This window comes from Macrotis lagotis, chromosome 7 (assembly GCF_037893015.1).
Source record: "Macrotis lagotis isolate mMagLag1 chromosome 7, bilby.v1.9.chrom.fasta, whole genome shotgun sequence".
Classification (NCBI taxonomy): domain Eukaryota; kingdom Metazoa; phylum Chordata; class Mammalia; order Peramelemorphia; family Peramelidae; genus Macrotis; species Macrotis lagotis.
The window spans coordinates 38,295,124-38,313,234 of record NC_133664.1 but is presented as its reverse complement, the minus strand read 5'-3'; the positions used below and the strand labels follow the sequence as shown (position 1 = coordinate 38,313,234).

At 39.3% G+C, this 18,111-nt stretch overlaps 1 protein-coding gene across 2 annotated transcripts in view; it reads right to left on the bottom strand.

The window, feature by feature from the left end:
• Positions 1–17,849, bottom strand: part of LOC141494513 (collagen alpha-5(VI) chain-like) — a 33,447-nt gene extending 15,598 nt beyond the window's left edge. Inside the window, exon 1 of one of the 2 annotated variants that reach the window (XM_074195786.1) lies at positions 17,770–17,849. The gene's annotated coding sequence lies outside the window, so the exon portion shown is untranslated. Of the gene's footprint in view, positions 1–16,538; positions 17,641–17,769 lie in introns of those variants that run through there. The other variant, XM_074195787.1, reaches the window with a different exon arrangement.
• Positions 17,850–18,111: the final 262 nt, after the last annotated feature.

Sequence of the window (18,111 nt, the reverse complement as noted above, 5' to 3'; positions counted from 1 at the left end):
ACAGATTAGTCATGGAGATAAAGTCTGACAAAAGGCAAACTACTCCATTATCATTGCCAAGAAAAACTCATGGGCAGTATTAAAATGATAAAAGTTATGACTCCAGAAGATGAGCTCTTCAGGTAAGAAGGTCTCCAGTATCCTACTGGGGAATAGTGGAAGACAGCTTCATGTAGTTCCTGAAAGAATAATGTGGCTGGACCAAAACTCAAAGCTCACTAAGCTATGAATGTGTCTGGTAATGAAAAGCAAGTCTGATGATGCAAGGATGCATAGGAAACTAGAATGTATGATCTCTGATTGATAATTTATTTTATTTTCCAGTTACATGTTATTCATGTTATTCATGTATTATTCATCCACTTGCATATTTATGTTACAACTTTCTTTCACCCTCTCTTCCCACCTCCCTCTTCTTAGTGGCAAACAGTCTAGTGAATGTGCTAAATGTACAGAATGTAAGATCTATGAATCAAGGTAAGTTGGATGTGGTCAAATAGGAAATAGAAAGATTAAATATTGACAGCTTGGATTCTTAAATGGGCAGGAATCGATGAATTTATTTCCGGTGATCATTTCACATATTACTGTGGGAAAGAGTCCCTTAGAAGAAATGGAGTGACCCCATAGTCAATTAAAAAATGTGGGAAAAGAAGTATTGGGGTACAAAACTCAAATATTCAAGTATAAGGCAAACCATTCAACATCACAGTCATACAAGCCTATGCTCTAACCTCTGATACTGAAGAAATCAAAGTCGATCAATTCTAGAAAGACCTACATAATCTTCTAGAAATAAGCATCACCCCACCTGAGTTCAAATCCGGCCTCAGACACTTAATAATTAACTAGCTGTGTGGCCTTGGGCAAACCACTTAACTGCATTGCCTTGCCAAAAAAAAGAAATAAGCACTCCCAAAAGATGTCATATTCAACATAGGGGATTGGAATGCTAAAGTAAGAAATAAAAAGATATTGGGATAACAGATAAATTTGGTATTGGAGTGTAAAATGAAGCAGGGTAGAGACTAAAAGGATTTTGTCAAGATAACTTCCTGATGACAACACATAGTCTTTTTCAGCAATCCAAAAGGTAACTCTTCATATGGATGTCACCATGGTCAAAACTGAAATCAGAGTGCTGGTATACTTTATGGCCAAAGGTGGAGAAACTCAACACAATCCATTAAAACAAGACCTAGAGCTGGCTGTAGCTCAGATCATGAGCTTCTTATTGTAAAAGTCAGTCTTAAATTGAAGAAAGGGAGGAAAAACATGTGATCATTTAGATATGATCTAAATAACATCCCTTGTGAATATGAAGTGGAAATGATAAATATATTTAAAAAATTATAGCTGGAAGATGAAATGCTTGAAGAAAGAACTATTATTAAAAGTTCTCAATATTGTACAGGAAGCAGCAACAAAAAAAAATCCCCAAAGAAAAAGAAGAGCAAGAAAGCAAAATGACAATCTAATGAGGCTTTACAAATAACTGAGGGAAGAAGGAAAAGGAAGGAGAAAGGGAAAGATATACCCACCAATGTAGACTTCCAAAGAATAGCAAGGAGAGATAAAAATTGTTTGTTTTATGAGTGATGCAGAAAAATAGAAGAAAACTATTGCATGGGAAAGACAAGAAACCTCTTCAAGAAAATTAGAGATACCAAGGAAAAATTTCATGCAAAAATAATCAAGATAAAAAACCAAAGATGGCAGGGACTTAACATAAGCAGAAGAGATTAAGAAGAGATAGCATTACTAATAATAAGGCTGGTAGAGGTGATGGCATTCTAGCATGTTCCTTAAAATTTTCAGAGAAGATGCTCTTAAAAAGCTGAACTTAATATGCCAGAAAATTTGGAAAACAACAGTGGCCAAAGGATTGGAAAAAAAATCAGTTTAAGACCTAATCCTAAAGAAGGGCAATGCCAAAGAATGATCAAATTATTGAATAACAGTGCTCATTTCACAAGTCAGCAAGGTTTTACTTAAGGTTCTGCAAGCTAGACTTCAGCAATATATGAAATGAGAATTAGCAAAAAGAGAAGACTAGTTTTCCAAAAGGCAGAAGAACTAAAAACCAAATTGCCATCATTTGCTAAATTATGGAGAAAGCAAAGGAGTTCCAAGAAAACATCTACTTCTGCTTCATTGGCTACGCTAATATAGCATTGATTATGTGGATCAAAATAAAATGTCGTCCTCAAAGAGATGGGAATACCAGATCATCTTGCTTGAACGTAGGTCAGGAAGCAACAGAACTAAACATGGAATAACTGATTAGTTTGAGATTAGAAAAGGAATATGACAAGATTATATATTGTCACTTAATTTCTTTAACTTATCTGCAGAATACATCATGTGAAAGGCCAGGCTGGACCAAATCAATAGCTGGAATTATGGTTGTCAAGGGAAATATCAAAATCTCAGATATGCTGATGATATCACTCTGATGACAGAAAGTGAAAAATTAAGAACTCTCTTGATGCAGGTTAAAAAGGAGAGTGTAAAAACTGGTTTGAAGTTTAGCATAAAAGCAAAAACAAAACCCCCCAAATCATGGCAACTAGTTTTATCACTTCCTAGCAAATAAAGAGAGAAGAAATAGAAGCAGTATCAGATTTTATATTCTTGGGCACAAAAATCACTGCAAAAGGCAATCACAACCATGAAATTAAAAGATACTTATTCCCTGAAAGGAAAGCATATTAAAACTGGACAGCATATTAAAAAGCAGAGATGTTACTTTACCAACAAAAGTCCCGATAATCAAAGTTATAGTTTTTCCAGTCTCAGTATCTGGTTGCAAGAATTAAACAATTAGGAAAGTTGAGCAATGCAAAGTTGATGCTTTCAAACTGTGGTGCTCAAGAAGACTGTGGATAGTACCTTGGACTGCAAGGAAATCAAATCAATCAATACTTAAAGAAATTAATTTGGAGGGCGGCTAGGTGGAGCAGTGGATGGAGCACCAGCCCTGGAGTCAAATGTGACCTCAGACACTTAATATTTACCTAGCTGTGTGGCCTTGGGCAAGCCACTTAACCCCATTGCCTTGCAAAAATTAAAAAAAAATTAATTTGGGCTCTTCACTGGAAGGTCAAATACTGAAGCTCAAGCTTAAATACTTTGCTCATATAATGAGAAGATTGAAGTCAATGGAGAAAACCTCGATGCTTAGCAAGGGCAAAAGGAGAAGGGGATAGCAAAGGATAAGCAGAATCGATAGTATCATGGAGACAATGAACATAAGCTTTGACTTCAAGAGATCGTGGAAGATAGAAGGGCCTGGTGTGCTATGGTCAATGGAATCAAACAAGTCAGATATGACAGAACAATTGATAGGCACTGTATTAAGACCTGGAAATACATAAAGAGGCAAAAGACAGACCCTGCCCTCAAGGAACTTACAATAAAATGGGGGAGACAATATACAAACAAATATATACAAGATAAACAGGAAATAACAGGGAATTTGAAATAAAAGGGATTGGGAAAGGATTCTGAGGATGGTGGGGATTTAAATGGAGCTTCAAGGAAGACAGAGAGGTCAGCAGTCAGAGCAGAGGAGGGAGAATGTTCCAGATATAAGTGACAGCCAGAGAAAATTTAGGGGCAAAGAGATAGACTCTCTTGTTTACAAGTGTCACCAGATCAAAAAGTATGAAGAAGACCTATTGCATGTATGTACGTCATAGAAAGGTAGAAGGGAGCTAAGTTATCAAGGGCTTTGAATACCAAACAGAGCATTTTGTATTTGATCCTGGAGGGATAGGGAGCTACTGGAGTTTATAGAATAGGGTGGTAACCTGTGATTTGGAAAAATCACTTTGGGTTTGGGAAGACATGGGTACGTTTGTAGGCAGTAGAAAAGGAATCAGTAGCGAGGGAGAGATTAAAAACAAGCGAAAGAGTGGGGCTGACAGAGGAGGGTAATTGGTTGGAAGAGGTAGGATGGAATGGGATCATTAGAACAAAGGGCTGACTTTGGCAAGGGGTAAGACCACTTCAGAGGGGTGAAGGAAAAGTGGCAGAGGTAAGTCAGAGATAGGAGATGAAGAAGAGGAGGGAAGAGGGAGCTCTTGGTGAATGGCTTCAATTTTTTCCTGTAAAATATGAGACTGGGTTCTTAGCTGAGAGACTGGGATAGGGGAGTCGGGGGGGGGGGGTGAGGAGGAATAAGAAGATTCAGAAGTGTCTCTATGGGGAGTGGGAGAGACAGTGGATAAAGTTATGTCTCATAGGACTGTCTAGCAGCAATGAGAACCCAGCAAAGACTGGAAGATAAATTTGTAGCGGACTCAAGCTGAACAGTTGCATCTTCATGTAGTAAATAAAGTAAGCATCACTGTCTATACACAGAGAAAGGGAGAGACAGCACACTGTACATTCCAGTTATATATCCTTAGACTTAGCTTTATAAAGAGCAGTGATGGGCCCAAAAGAAACCTAGAAGTCACCCAAAGGAACAGATAAGCATCCATTAGATTCCACAAATATCCCCATTGTTGCCACCACTCCCAACATGTCAGGAGCCCCCCCCCCCCCAGTAATAAAACCCCAGGAGGAAAAAGGGAGAGAGGAGGGTGAGGAAGCTTAGCAGACTCCACAGAACCTAATATAAAATAGATGCTTAATAAATGTTTATTAACAAATAATTGACTGCAAAACATCTTCAAATGAGAACCTTGGCTAGCAGGGTGCCTCATATATCTTAGATTTAATGAATTTTCTTTCAAATAGAAATTGATTGAACATTTCCCAGAGATTCTTGCACTGAAGAAGATATTAGATTCATAATAAAAATAGCTTATATTTATACAGCACTTATTGTAATGCTAAATATGTATAATTATTATCTCACTCGATCCTCACAACAACCCTAAGAGGGAGAAAGTTTCTATTATTATCTCCATTTTACAGATGAGGAAACTGAGACAAATAGAAGTTCTATAAACCATTGATGGAGTCCAAATTTGAACTTCAGTCTTCCTGACTACAGGCCAGGGCCCTTTCACTGCTCATTTAGCTGAGCCCGGATGAATTTTCATTTCCTCTCTAGTACTAAATCCTATGAAGGGTGAGGTTGCTGAAGGGCTCGGTCCAAGGCTTCTAGTCCATCCTCTTACAAAGAAGCACACTGAGGACTGGAACCCAGATACTCTGACTCTCAAACTCGAACCAATCTATTTTTCCTTCCTTTCTTTCCCAACTTTCCCTGGTACCACATGGCTTCTTGGGTTGAACAGGAAGCGTTGACTGGTTGGGACCATCAGGAAAATGCTATGCCAGGGAATTTTTAACTGTCTTGGTCGCTAAAGGAAATTAAAATAGAGTTGCAGGAAGAACTAGTGAAACAATTCTCTTGCAAAACAGAAACTGAGTGGTAACCCATTTCTGACAGGGATCCACAGCTGAAACAATGATGTTATTAGTTGGCATGTTTTAAATTCAGCTTAAGGCCGCATAAACTTTAGCACAGTTAGACATAATAAGAATGATAACATTGACATGGCACTATAAGGTTTTCACATTTATCATCTTACTTGAGTCTCAACAATGTGATAGGTATTATTCCCAGCTTATAGATAAGGAAACAAAGGTAGGCAGGGATTATCGGACTTATCCAAGGCCAAAAAGCTAGGAAATTTCTGAGTCAGGATTTGAACTCAGCTCTTCCTGAATCAAAGTTTAGCACTCCATGCATTGCACATCTTTAGGATTTCAGAGATGGTACCATCTATCTAACTCATGATGATGATTGATGATGCTGATGCTGATGCTGATGATAATGTTTGTTCTTCATTCTAGAAGTCCAAAAAATTAGGGAGGTAGTGCCATTGGATTTAAGTGGGGGTGGCAGGGGAAGGAACTGTGCTAAGTTACCAGCCTCACTTTCCCCTCTAGAGTCATCAGGATGTGGCCAGATATAAATCAGGATGACTGGAAATGACTCCGGATGTGACGCAATCAGGGTTAAGTGACTTGCTCAAGATCACACAGCTAGTGTCCAAGGCTACCCGCTGTGCCAATTTTCTACTTTCTTACTGTTACCTAACTCATACCTGAAGAAGAAACCTCTCTACAGCATTTTGCTTAATGATCTTGGGAAACCATTACCTCCCGAGGCAGTTCCATCTACTTTTTTGGATGCTTCTAATTGTGAAGAAGTTTTTCCTGACACTGAGCCCAAATCATTTTCTCTGAAACCTCCACCCATTGCTCTTAGTTTTGTCCTCGAGGGATTAGCAGAATTCTGCTAATACCTTTTCGATTGGGCAATCTTTCAAATACTGAAGACCAAGAAGAATTCCCCTCCCTCCCCAAGTATTCTCTTCTCTAGTTAAAACACCCCAAACATTCCCTCCCCAGATCTCCATGTATATATAAACTTTAAGATCAAATGATGATTTTAAAACAAATCTCAGAGCAGTCCCTAATCCCTGATCAGGCTTTTGAGGACTTGAGTGATTTAGAGAGAATAGCAAAGCTGATACATGTACAAAACTCAATTTCTCTGGATTGAGGGTAAGTCCATTGGAAAATCTGGGTTAAGGACTCTGGTCATTTGAATGCCTTTAGGCTTTCATAGTATCTGTGCTGATGGGGCCAGTCCATGAGCACATGGAGCTGTATGTGAGCAATCGTGAATGAAAAACAAAAAAGAAAAAAGAATGAATAAATTATTATTGGTGCAATATAGATAATTAGAGAATTGGTCTCAGAGTCAGTAAAGCCTGAGATCACTAACTGGCACGTATCACCATGTGACCCTGGGAAAGTCATTAGTTTTCACCCTACCTGTCTCATTGTTCCTTCTCAGTCTCCTATTCTGGATTGAAGTCATACCTATTAACAAACGGTATCCCTTTGATACTCTAGGCTGGGTTCCTTCTCTTCCCTTGCTTTTTGTGATTTTATCAATTCCCATTTATCCAATTATAATTGCAATGCAGATTTGTTTATCCAGCCCTAACCTCGATGCTGCCCCCAACTGTGAATCTTCAACTGTTTTTTGGATATCAAATATCCCATAAACATCATAAACTCAACATATTGAAAATTTAAATTAATATCTTTTCCCCAAAATCTTTCCCTCTTCCAAAGTTCCTTATTACTACTGAAGGCATCTATACCATCCCATAACCCAGGTCAACCTTGATGCATGACCCTCCCTCTGATTCTTTCCTCTAACACTACAATCATGCACCCTGGCTCACCCAGCTATCGAGTCGATCTTTTTGCTCAGGTCTGACCTCTCCTGTTCCATAAACAGCTCCAGAGGCTTCCCATTACTTCCAGGATCAAATTTAATATCTTCTGTTGTCCTTTTAAAACCATTTGTAACCTAGTCCCTTTCTTAGCTTCTGCCTTATGCCTTACTCTCAAGCACTCTGTTATCTGTTGACATTGGCCTCCTTACTGTGCTTTTCACAGAGTGCTCCAGACCAAATGCTTGCACTGGCTGTTCCCCATCCCTGAATGATTTCCAGCCTTGTCTGTACCTTCTGGTTTCCCTCAAGTCACAGCTAAAATCTCACCTTCTTAAAAAACCTTTCTCAGAACCACTTTAATGCCACTTTAACCATTTTAAAGAACCACTTTTAAATGACTTTCCTCTGAGACAATCTCCAATTTGTAATTTATTATACACATATCTATCTAATCTGTGTTCATCTATGCATATATATATCATATATGTGTCATATACATGTATCTGGATTTGTTTTGATCACTGGACCCAGATGCCTCTTTTGGAGAAAGTGAGGCCCTGGAGTCAGGAGTACTTGAGTTCAAATCCGGCCTCAGACACTTAATAATTACCTAGCTGCATGGCCTTGGGCAAGCCACTTAACCCCACTACCTTGCAAAAAAAAAAACCTAAAAAAAATTCCTCCCTCACTTACATCCAATTCACTTGAAAGTTATGGCATCACTTCCCTGATGTCATGGGTCATGGTCATGGTCTTCTTTGAGAACAAAGGACAAACAACATCAACATTATATATATATATATATATATATATATATATATATATATATATATGCAAAAATATAAAATCTTGTTTGTACATAATTGCTTCCATGTTTTCTCCTTCCATTAGAGTGTGAGCTCCAGGAGGACAGAGATTGTTTTTATATTTCTTTGTATCCCCAAAATAGCAAAGTAGCTGGCATGCTGTATGTGGTTAATAAATGTTTGTTGATTTGACTCAAATTAACTTCTCAACGTTCTAGGCAATCCTTTAAAGGTTGGGAAACAACTAAGTGGATATCAAGGTAAAATTAAGAGTGAAGAAGATCTAAGTTTGAATCCTATCCATTTGCTGGGTATGTGATCTGGATGAGCCCTTTGAGGTCCCTTAGACTCAGTTTCCTTATCTGTAAAATTGGTATGGAATAGTCTTGATAGCCTTGAAGGTTCCTTCCAGTCTCACAATCTACAAAGCTTTGATCTTTTGAAATCTCAAACTGGATCCAAACAAATAAAAAATAAAAATAAAGAAGATATAGAAAATAGAAATTGGTTAATGAGGCATAGACAGTGACGAGTGAGTTGCATTGAATCCCAGAAGAGGACAGGTGAATTGAAAGTCCAAAATCACCAAAAACTTCTTTGTCCAAATGAACCAGAATTCATTTCCAAATTAGAGAACCTGTGACGTTGCCACATTGATGGCTTCTCTGTTGATCAGACACAGCAACAAACATTTAGCAGGTTCTTACAACAGGCCAGATACTATGCTGGCTGAAGGGAATACAAAGATAAAAAATGGAAAATCAAAGATACTGCCATCCTACAAGGATAATGAGAACTTTTCTGCCACTAGAACAAGGCTGCGAGACCCTCAAGATGAATACAGCTGTTGTTGCTGGATAGTTGTTGCAAGGGTAGTTGCAAAGTTAATGAGAAGTTTTCTGCCACTCCTCTGTTTGGAGGCTTATGGATAATAAAATACATTTAGAGTATAAGCAGGTCTTTTGTCAGTCATTCCCTGTAACCCCATTTTGGGGTTTCTTTGGCAAAGGTATTGGAGGGGTTTGTCATTTCCTTTTCCAGTTGATTTTACATATGAGGAAACTGGGGCAAAGTGGTTTTGCCCAGGGTCACACAGCTAGTGAGTGTCTGAAGTCAAATTTGAAATCTTCTATGAACAACTCCTTTTTCCAGACCCAAGTGACATCAGTCCAGAGGGCAACTGAGTTTGTGTTGAGTGTTCTGTCCACTAACCTGCAGGTTTCTAGGGTAGAGGGGCAGAGGCAATAATGACCTAAACTTCCTAGGAGGATAATTCAATAAGGTATCTGAAGGATAGATTTGAGGTGGGTAGAATATGGAGATAGAAGGACCAGATAGGAACTTTTGCAGTAGTCCCTGGGAGATATAACTTGGGTCTGAATGAAAATAGTGACAGATAATGAAGAAAAGATGGATAGGAAATGGAGAAGTATTATCAATAGAACATAGTATTTGCAACATAGAATGGGAGAGAGAGAGAGAGAGAGAGAGAGAGAGAGAGAGAGAGAGAGAGAGAGAGAGAGAGAGAGAGAGAGAGATCAAAGAAGACTTGGATTTCAAGCTGGGAAGATGGTGGTACCTTTAATAGAAAATTGTAAGTTTATAAAGGAAGATGTTAAGTTCAATGTGGGACATGTTTGTTTAAAGTTCTTGTGGGACATCCAGGTGAAGGTGTCTAGCAGACATTTGGAGGCACAAGATTAAAGTTCAGAGAGATGAGTTAGTCCATCAAGACACTGTGCTAAGCCCTAAGAATAAAATAAAGACATGCCCTTTGAGGTTCATTCCCCTGAGGAGTTCACTTTCTAATGGAGAAAGATAATATGCAAACAGTTATGTACATTCAAGATATATAGAATGGGAAAATAGTTTGGAAAGTTTCCTGTGCAGTTTTGATTGTTGAACTTATGGGAGATGTTCAGATTTCCAAAGGAAAAAATAGCAAGAAAGAAGAGAAGGAAGCCCAAGCCAGTCTCATGGGAAACTTAAGCTTCTGTTGTAGAGATGGATGATCCACCAGAAAAGTCATCTGAGAAGTGATTATAGAGACAGCAAGAAAAGCCTGGGAGGAAAGCCAAAAGCTACAGAAAGGTCAAAGATAATCAGGCCTGTCAGTTTAATTAATTAGGAGACCACTGATTAACTTCTGAAAGTTTCAGTAGAAGTTGGATTGCCAAGGACTGAAGGAGCCAGTGGTAATGAACTGGAAGTAGTATGTGAAAGCTACATTTTCTAGAATTTCAATAGTGAAAGAGAAAATAAATAGAGGACAATTGCTTGGGGTATTGGTACATTTGAGGAAAGTTTTATTTGTTTTGTTTTTGTTTTATGGATGGGGGAAGGCCTGGGCGTACTTCTCAGCAACTGCTAAGAATCTAGGGCAACCAGAAGTTGGAGTTAGGGTGAGGAGTGGATTAATGGCTTAAACTTCTAAAAAACTGGTCATGGATAGGATCAAGGGACCAAATAGAAAGACAACCCTGCTAAGGAGGAAGGCCACCTCTGTCTTGAAGACCAAAGCTTCAGTGGAGAGTCTGGGTACAGAGGAATCAAAGTTTTGAAAGGTCAAGATTTTCTCTGTAGACAGAAATAGATTTTCTGTAAACAGAAATAAAAGATTTTCTTAAGCAATTGAAAGAAAATTTGAAATGTCTCCTTTGTAAAGGGTGATAGTCAATGAGATAGAAAAGAGAATTGTCACAAGACAGTGAAACTACCATTGAGATTAGACTGAGTAAATTTCTAGAGGACTCAGATGACATGGTTCCAGAATATGGACAATCTCCCATAAAGTTTGGGCTACCAAATCCCAAGAGAACTCATATGATTTGCCTTGTTAGTCTGGGCCAACCCTTAGAATTACATTATGTAGGGGTGGCTAGGTGGCGCAGTGAATAGAGCCTTGGAGTCAGAAGTACCTGGGTTCAAATCTGACCTCAGACACTTAATAATTACCTAGCTGTGTGGCCTTGGGCAAGCCACTTAACCCCATTGCCTTTAAAAATATAAGAAAAGAATTACATTATGTAGGAGATAAAAGGGGTCTTGGAACTTATCTAGTCTGATCCATTTCATTTTAAAAATGAGAAAAAACCCTAAAAAGAAAAACAACCTGAGTCCACAAAAGATGAAGTGACCACTCAAAGCCATACATGGGTTTTGTGGCAGAGGTAGGGCCGAATTTGAGCCTAATGCTTTCTGAATATAGCCCAGGTATTACCCTTTGTTAACGATTTCCTGCCAAGGAGACATACTGTGAAAAGGAAGCCTATAGATTAAATCAGGATCTCTCACCACTAGTCAGAATGAAAGAGGAGGTAGTATCTTAAAGGAAGAGGTTGCTTTTTCCTATATCTGGAAGACACTGGAAAAAAGGTTGAAACAACTCAGGATTCTGGAACTTGTGGGCTCAGAGGAACTGATTTAGGAAAGAGATTATCTGGAGATTCAGCTGTGACCCTGGGGGGGAGGGGGGAATAATAAGGCCAGATGGTACCAAAAGAATTATCAGAGTTTTCCCAATAAAGGAGGAAAAATCTAGAAAGCAGAAAGGTAGAATACAGGCCTTTGAAATAGGGGATTAAGGCTATGATGTCCAAGTGGTTTTCATAAGATGAAAGACCAATGGCTTTCTCTGACCAACTGTAGGAAATTATGGAGAACTTCATCTTTCCTTTCCTGCTGCTTCTAGCTCTACCTGCAAATGGCAGGCCTTTGCTGATAGATTTCTGTTTTAAGACTTATTAAAAAATGTATTTGTCTTTAAGACATTAATTTGTGTCTTTGAAAGCATTTTCCTTTGATATACCTTATAATGTAAATCTATATCTGAATTTCATGTTGGGAAAAGTATATGGAGGATATCAGTGAATAGCTGGGTTGACACAAATAAAAATAGACTTTTGTCTATTAGTTTCAATTTCTGTCTTTTGATTTAGACTTTGGTTCTAATAGTCATTCTGACCTAGGAGCTCCATGAGTTTTAAGTTGAAAAGGATTTTATGGTGAAAATTTTCATTTATAACTTTTTATTAACTTCCCAAGCAGCAGGATTAAATTGGACCCAAGTTTACCTCCCCACCTTTTTCCTGGGCTAAAATAAAATAAAATTATTGTAGCAATCAGATGGTTTGAAATCTAGATGACTCAAATTAATCTCCCAAATCTGAGTAAGGGTTATGGAGAAACGTGGACCAAAAAATTCTTGATCCATGATTGACACAATAGAGGATAATGATGTGGTTGGACAAAATGTGCCCATCCCACGTTACCTATTTGGAGGAGGGAATAAGATATAATATAATAATAATAATAATAATAATAATAATAATGAGTTCTGGGCCTACTTTGCTGTATAATAGCATCTGTTTGTTCCATTTACCAAATCACTGTACCTATTTACTACCTATCAAATAAGCCTAACCCTACTTTCCTTAAACCTGTACAAATATATCCCAAAACTTTTAGCTATGTCTGAGAAGGAATTGGAGTAGAAGCTCAGTTTCAAGGAAAATTGGATGCTTTATAAAGTCAATTTTGTATTTCCAGAATTCAATGCTTAATGTTAATAATACAGGCTTAAAATATCATTCTTTATCAAAGATGCTTTGAACTTGGCAACGAAAAAAACCTCAATAAAAAATCATCACAAAAACTTGACATGTGGGAATCATGTTTGCCTAAAAGAGTCATAAAATTTTCAGTATTTGTTCATTAAATATTCAACAAAAAGCTTACCGTGTAGCTATAATGGAGACAAGGAATTGTCTCCAAACAAAATATTTATCTTCACAGGCTCACAACATTCCAAGATATTTCGTCATGTTTCATTAGTCTCTGAGGTTCTTTTCAAACTGAAAGTGATTTTTTTAAAAATTTGTTTAAAATTTTTTTAGATACTTCAAGTAAAAATAATAATTCCTTGCTCACCATAATGAAATGACTTGCTGTTTTATACTTTAAAGTTCTATCAACTTTCACACATAAAGGAACTTGCAGAAATTTTTGCTTCCTTATTTATGTTTGGAAATAACATCAAAACTGTATTAGATAATTTCCCATTTCATGGAGTGATAGAATCTTCTCCGAGTTGGAAGGGACCCTATTTAATCCAACCCTGACCTAAAAGAGAAATGTCCTCTATACCCTCTCTGACAAAGAGTTATACAGTTTCTGCTTGTAGACCTCAAGTACCAAAAAAAAATTCACAACTACCAAAGTAATATGATTGTTAGATCAATCATCACCATTATTAGCACTATCACTGTCACTAATATTTATAAATGTGTCAAACACTTTACAATGATTACCTCATTTGATGCACACAACAACCCTAGGAAGTAAATCCTAATATTATCTTTCATTTTACAGTTGAGAACACTGAGGCAAACAGAGGTTAAGTGACTTGTCCAGGGTCTCATAGCTAGTGTCAGAGGCTAGATTTGAACTAAAATCTTCCTAGCCTCCAAATCCAGCCCTCTACCCCTGTACTACATACTACACTCTCCTACAAAACATAGATTTAGAGCTAGAATGGATCTTAAAAATGATCTATTCTGATGCCCCCTTTTTTTTGCAAGGCAAATGGGGTTAAGTGGATTGCCCAAGGTCACACAGCTGGGTAATGATTAAGTGTCTGAGACCGGATTTGAACCCAGGTACTCCTGACTCCAGGGCTTGTGCTTTATCCACTACGCCACCTAGCCGCCCCCCCCCCCCCTTTTTTTTACAGATAAAGAAACCGAGAGCCAGAGAGGTTCAGTAAGGTACTAAGTGGCAGAGCCAAGATTCCACTCAAACATTGCTCTCTTTCTTTATCTAGTGGCCCATCCCATGGTTAGACAGCTCTTTTTTTTCTGTCTCAGTTTGCTTCATCTGATTCATCTTTGGAATGGAAGTTCAAGAGATAAGAACAAGGATAGCAAGAGATTTATCTGAAAACCCAGAGCAGAAACAAAGGGTGGCAAAATTGATACTATCTAGCCTGATGCTCTTAGAAATTAATGAACTCACCCAATCTAGTGGCATTAGTTTGGTGTTTGGGGGGGGATGCCCCGTGAAGACCTGACCTTTTATTGGTAGGGAATCGCCTATCCCAATGTACATCAGCAACTGTTCCCAAATTCATCATTTTAAAGGGTAGCTTCAGGCACTGAAAGGTCAAATGAAACCCAAGGTCACATAGTCTGGGCTGCTAGGTTTCAGTTTTACTGATTTTTCTCCTAAAGGGTTGAGATCAACCTTTGAATAAGACTTGTGCCCAGGTTTTCCTAACTCCAGATCTGGTTCTCTTTATACGGGGCAATGCTGTCCAGGAGTAATATCCACCAGTAAGTTGATAATAGTGAGGCAGAGCTTTATCGATGGGCAACTAGGTGGTGTAGCAGCGTGCCAGGCTTGGAATCAGGGAGACTTATCTTTGTGACCTCAGCTATGACCTCAGACACTTACTAGCTCTGTGATTTAACTCCATTTCCTCATTTTCTTCATCTGTAAAAAGAGGTACAGAAGGAAATCACTTCATTATCTTCACCAAGAAAACCTCAAATGGAGCATGAAGAGTTGGACATGACTGAACAGCAAAAAATCATTTATGTAAAAAGAGCTCATAGGACCAAGAGGAGTAGGGACTGTGAGTTCATTGGAACAGAAAACTCCTCTCTCTGCCAATGTAGATCATCACCTTCTCCATATCTTGTCAACTTAGAGAGTTTCCCAGAACACGAAGAATTTGTAAGTAGCTAAGATCACATAGCCAGACTCTATTAGAGACAAAATTAGAACCAGGTCTTCTGGACTCCAAAGCTAGTTCTCTGACCACCACACCACAGATGTCAAACACCTTCTCAATGCACCAAAACCAGATTAAAACACAATTGTGAATGATTTAACAAACTAAGTAAAAACCCAATAGAACATAGATAATGTCCATAGTGTTTTTCTAACCAATATGCAGTCTGCAGGTATCTTTATGTATGGCTCCATTTCTATTTGAGTCTGATAACCACTGTCCTCTACCACTCTGTTTCTAACATAAGAAATAATTTTGTTATTACATAATTGTTATGATTTAATAAATAATCTTATATTTATATAGCATAATTATTTATTTTCAATCTCTCTAAAAGACCTACTCTAATGCCTGACTGGGGCTATAAGAGGTTCTCAAAGGTGATGTCAGGATACTGCCACTCTGGAAAATTCTATTACTATCACTCTGAATATAAGTCCAGTGATAGCTATATTTTGACAACCTATACAGCTAAATTTGAGAAGCTCAAACCTTAATCCAGTCTATCATGCAATAACATTTTGAGATATGGCAACTCATGAAAATCAACCGCTAAAAGAGAGAGGGGTTGCCATCTGCATTGGTGGAGGAAATAACTACACTTAAAAAGTCATAGCTCTTTGAAAATACTCAAGTAAGAAAAATGTTTTATCTCAAGACCTCACTGATGTTCAACAGTTGTGGAAGGCAAAAAGGTACCCCAGGGTGCCAAAAGAAGGCAACCTCAATGCAATAGAAATGACATTGAATTTGCAGTCAAAAGAACTAGGTTCAAATCAAATTACAGTTCTATCACTACTTGTATGACCTTGGGCAACTACTTTCTGGGCCTCAGTATCCCCATCTATAACATGAGAGGATTGAACTAGATGGTCCCTGGGGTTTCTTCTTCCAGGAACTTTAGAATAAATAATGATGATAAAACTTTTATACAACTGAATCTTTTTTGACAGTTAGCAAGTATTTTTAAAGCAATTATGTATTAGACATTGTGCAATGCACCAGGAATACATGTAAAAAAATTTGGTAATATCCTTTTTTAAAACTTTTGAGTTCCAAATTCTCTTTCTTCCTTCTTTCCCACTCCCCTCATTGAAAAGGCAAGCAATAAGATGCCCATTATACCTGTGTGGCCATGCAAAACATATTTTTATATTAGTCATACCATGAAAGAAAATGTAGACAAAAAAAATCCAAGAAAATTACAGAAAGTAAAAAACCTGGGAAATAAGTGCTATAATTATTCCAATTTTACAAAAGAGGAAACTGAGACAAGGGTTTAGTAATAATAATATTAAAAAACATTTATATTACTATGCCCAAGACACTTTCTAAATATCATCTCATTTGAGCCTCAAAAGAATCCTGCAGAGTAGGTGATATTATAGGTGGTCTTATCTCCATTTTACAGATGAAGAAACTGAGGCAAAGAGGTTAAGTGAGTTACCCAGGATCACTCAGCTAATTTGTGTCTGAGATCAGCTTTGAACCCAGCTCATCTAGGCTCTAGGTTTGGCATTTTATCTACCACGCACCCTAATTAGCCCAAACATGGGCTAACAGGTGAATAAAAGCAGTGAGCAATGATATGATAGATTCAGTAAATCTATGATTCCAAGTATTTTTTTCCCATTTTTATGTTTAAGAACACTAGACATTTCATTTTATATTAGATGAATATGGTAGCTTTAGGTGTTTTGGTGCTTTGGTAAAGATATCATTTACCTTTAAAGACTGACTCCTGTGTGCAGGATACTTCACAAATATGAGGCTACCTGTTACTCTGGGCAAAAAAGAAAGGGAACTCCATTGTCATTAGTAGTCTACATTATATAGGTTACACCTATCTAAGCTTGCATAGGTAACCAAATTGAGTGCCTACAGAGATAGCAGATCACTGGATCACAAATGAGAGAAAAGGACTTCAGAATTCACAGAGTCCAACCCCTTCTTTTACAAAAAAAGAAACTGAGTCCCAGAAGAGGAAAATGAGAAGCCCAGGGTCTCACCCACGAGAAACAAAATCCAAATTCCAATCTGAGCCAGAATACAGGTCATTGGATTCTCAATCCAGGGCTCGTTCCACCATTCTTTATTTATTAGACTGTTTTGCTTTGTTTTTGACTCACAAGGAACATCCAGTTTCTGACAATTCTAGTCCTGTTTTTTGGAAACCGAAGTAAACAAAAGTCGGGAAAAACACTGAAATCATTATTCTGTATAAGTCGAGCTACAGATCTCAATTTGGCCACACTGCAGCCTCTCACCTTTTTCCCCCCCTGAGAAACTCACGTAAATGTACAGCTGCCGGAAAAGAAAAGCCTAGATCATTCCCATTTGTGCCCCAAAGGCAACCCCGAGATCTTCAGAATTCTTTCCTATTCTTTGTAGGTTGCCCCGAACCCCAAAACTTCCGCTAGAGTTTTCTCACGGCCCCATACCGTGATTCTCTGGCTTCGCAAACCTATTGAGCTCTAGGTCTCCTGATTTCTTGTACACCCGCACCCTAAAATGATTGCATCTGGATCTGGAGAGAGCCATGGACGTCAAGCATTTACCAAACCTCTGTGATTTCTCAAACTCGGGGGGGGGGGGTGCAAAAGATGACCTAATTCACGCAGCTTCCTCCTTTCGCAGAAGAGGAGACTGAGTTACAGAGAGGTGACTCCCCGTGAGAAACAGACGAGACTGGCTTCGCGTCTGAATGCAGTTCCCCGGACTTGGGGAGCACCAAGAGTTAAGAGCAGGGGGTCCGGGGCGGGAGGGTCACCTCCCGTTTTGGCCGCATCCCTGTCCGCGTGATGCTGCCTACAGTCTTCCTTGAACCTCAGTTTCTTCTTCTGAGACATGAGGTCTCCCGACTCCAAGAACGGATGCCACTGTCCCTGCCTGCCACCCTCCCCTACCTTCGCCTCCGGCCTCCTCAGCCCCGCGCCCGGCTCCCTGCCTCACTCACCCAGCGTGGGGGTTCGCCTGGAACCCCGGAGCGGCCAGCGGTGCGCAGGCCGCCAGCGTCCCTCGGGCTGGCCGCCGAGCCCCGCGGCTTTATCCGCGCGCCTCCTCCCCGCCCCACCCTCCTGAGCTCCCGCGGCCCGGTTCCCGGGGGGCTTGGGGGGCAGCCCCGAGCAAGGGCGGGGAGCGGGGGGCGGAGGGAGCAGAGTCCCCGCGCCTGGAGGTGGGGGGCCTGCGGGAGGGCCAGGCGGGGCGCAGCGCGGACCGCGGCTTCCAGGACTTCGCGGCTCGGGCCAGGCCTGGCCCCCCGCCTCGCCGCCGTTCTGGCCCGGGAGGCGCGAGCATC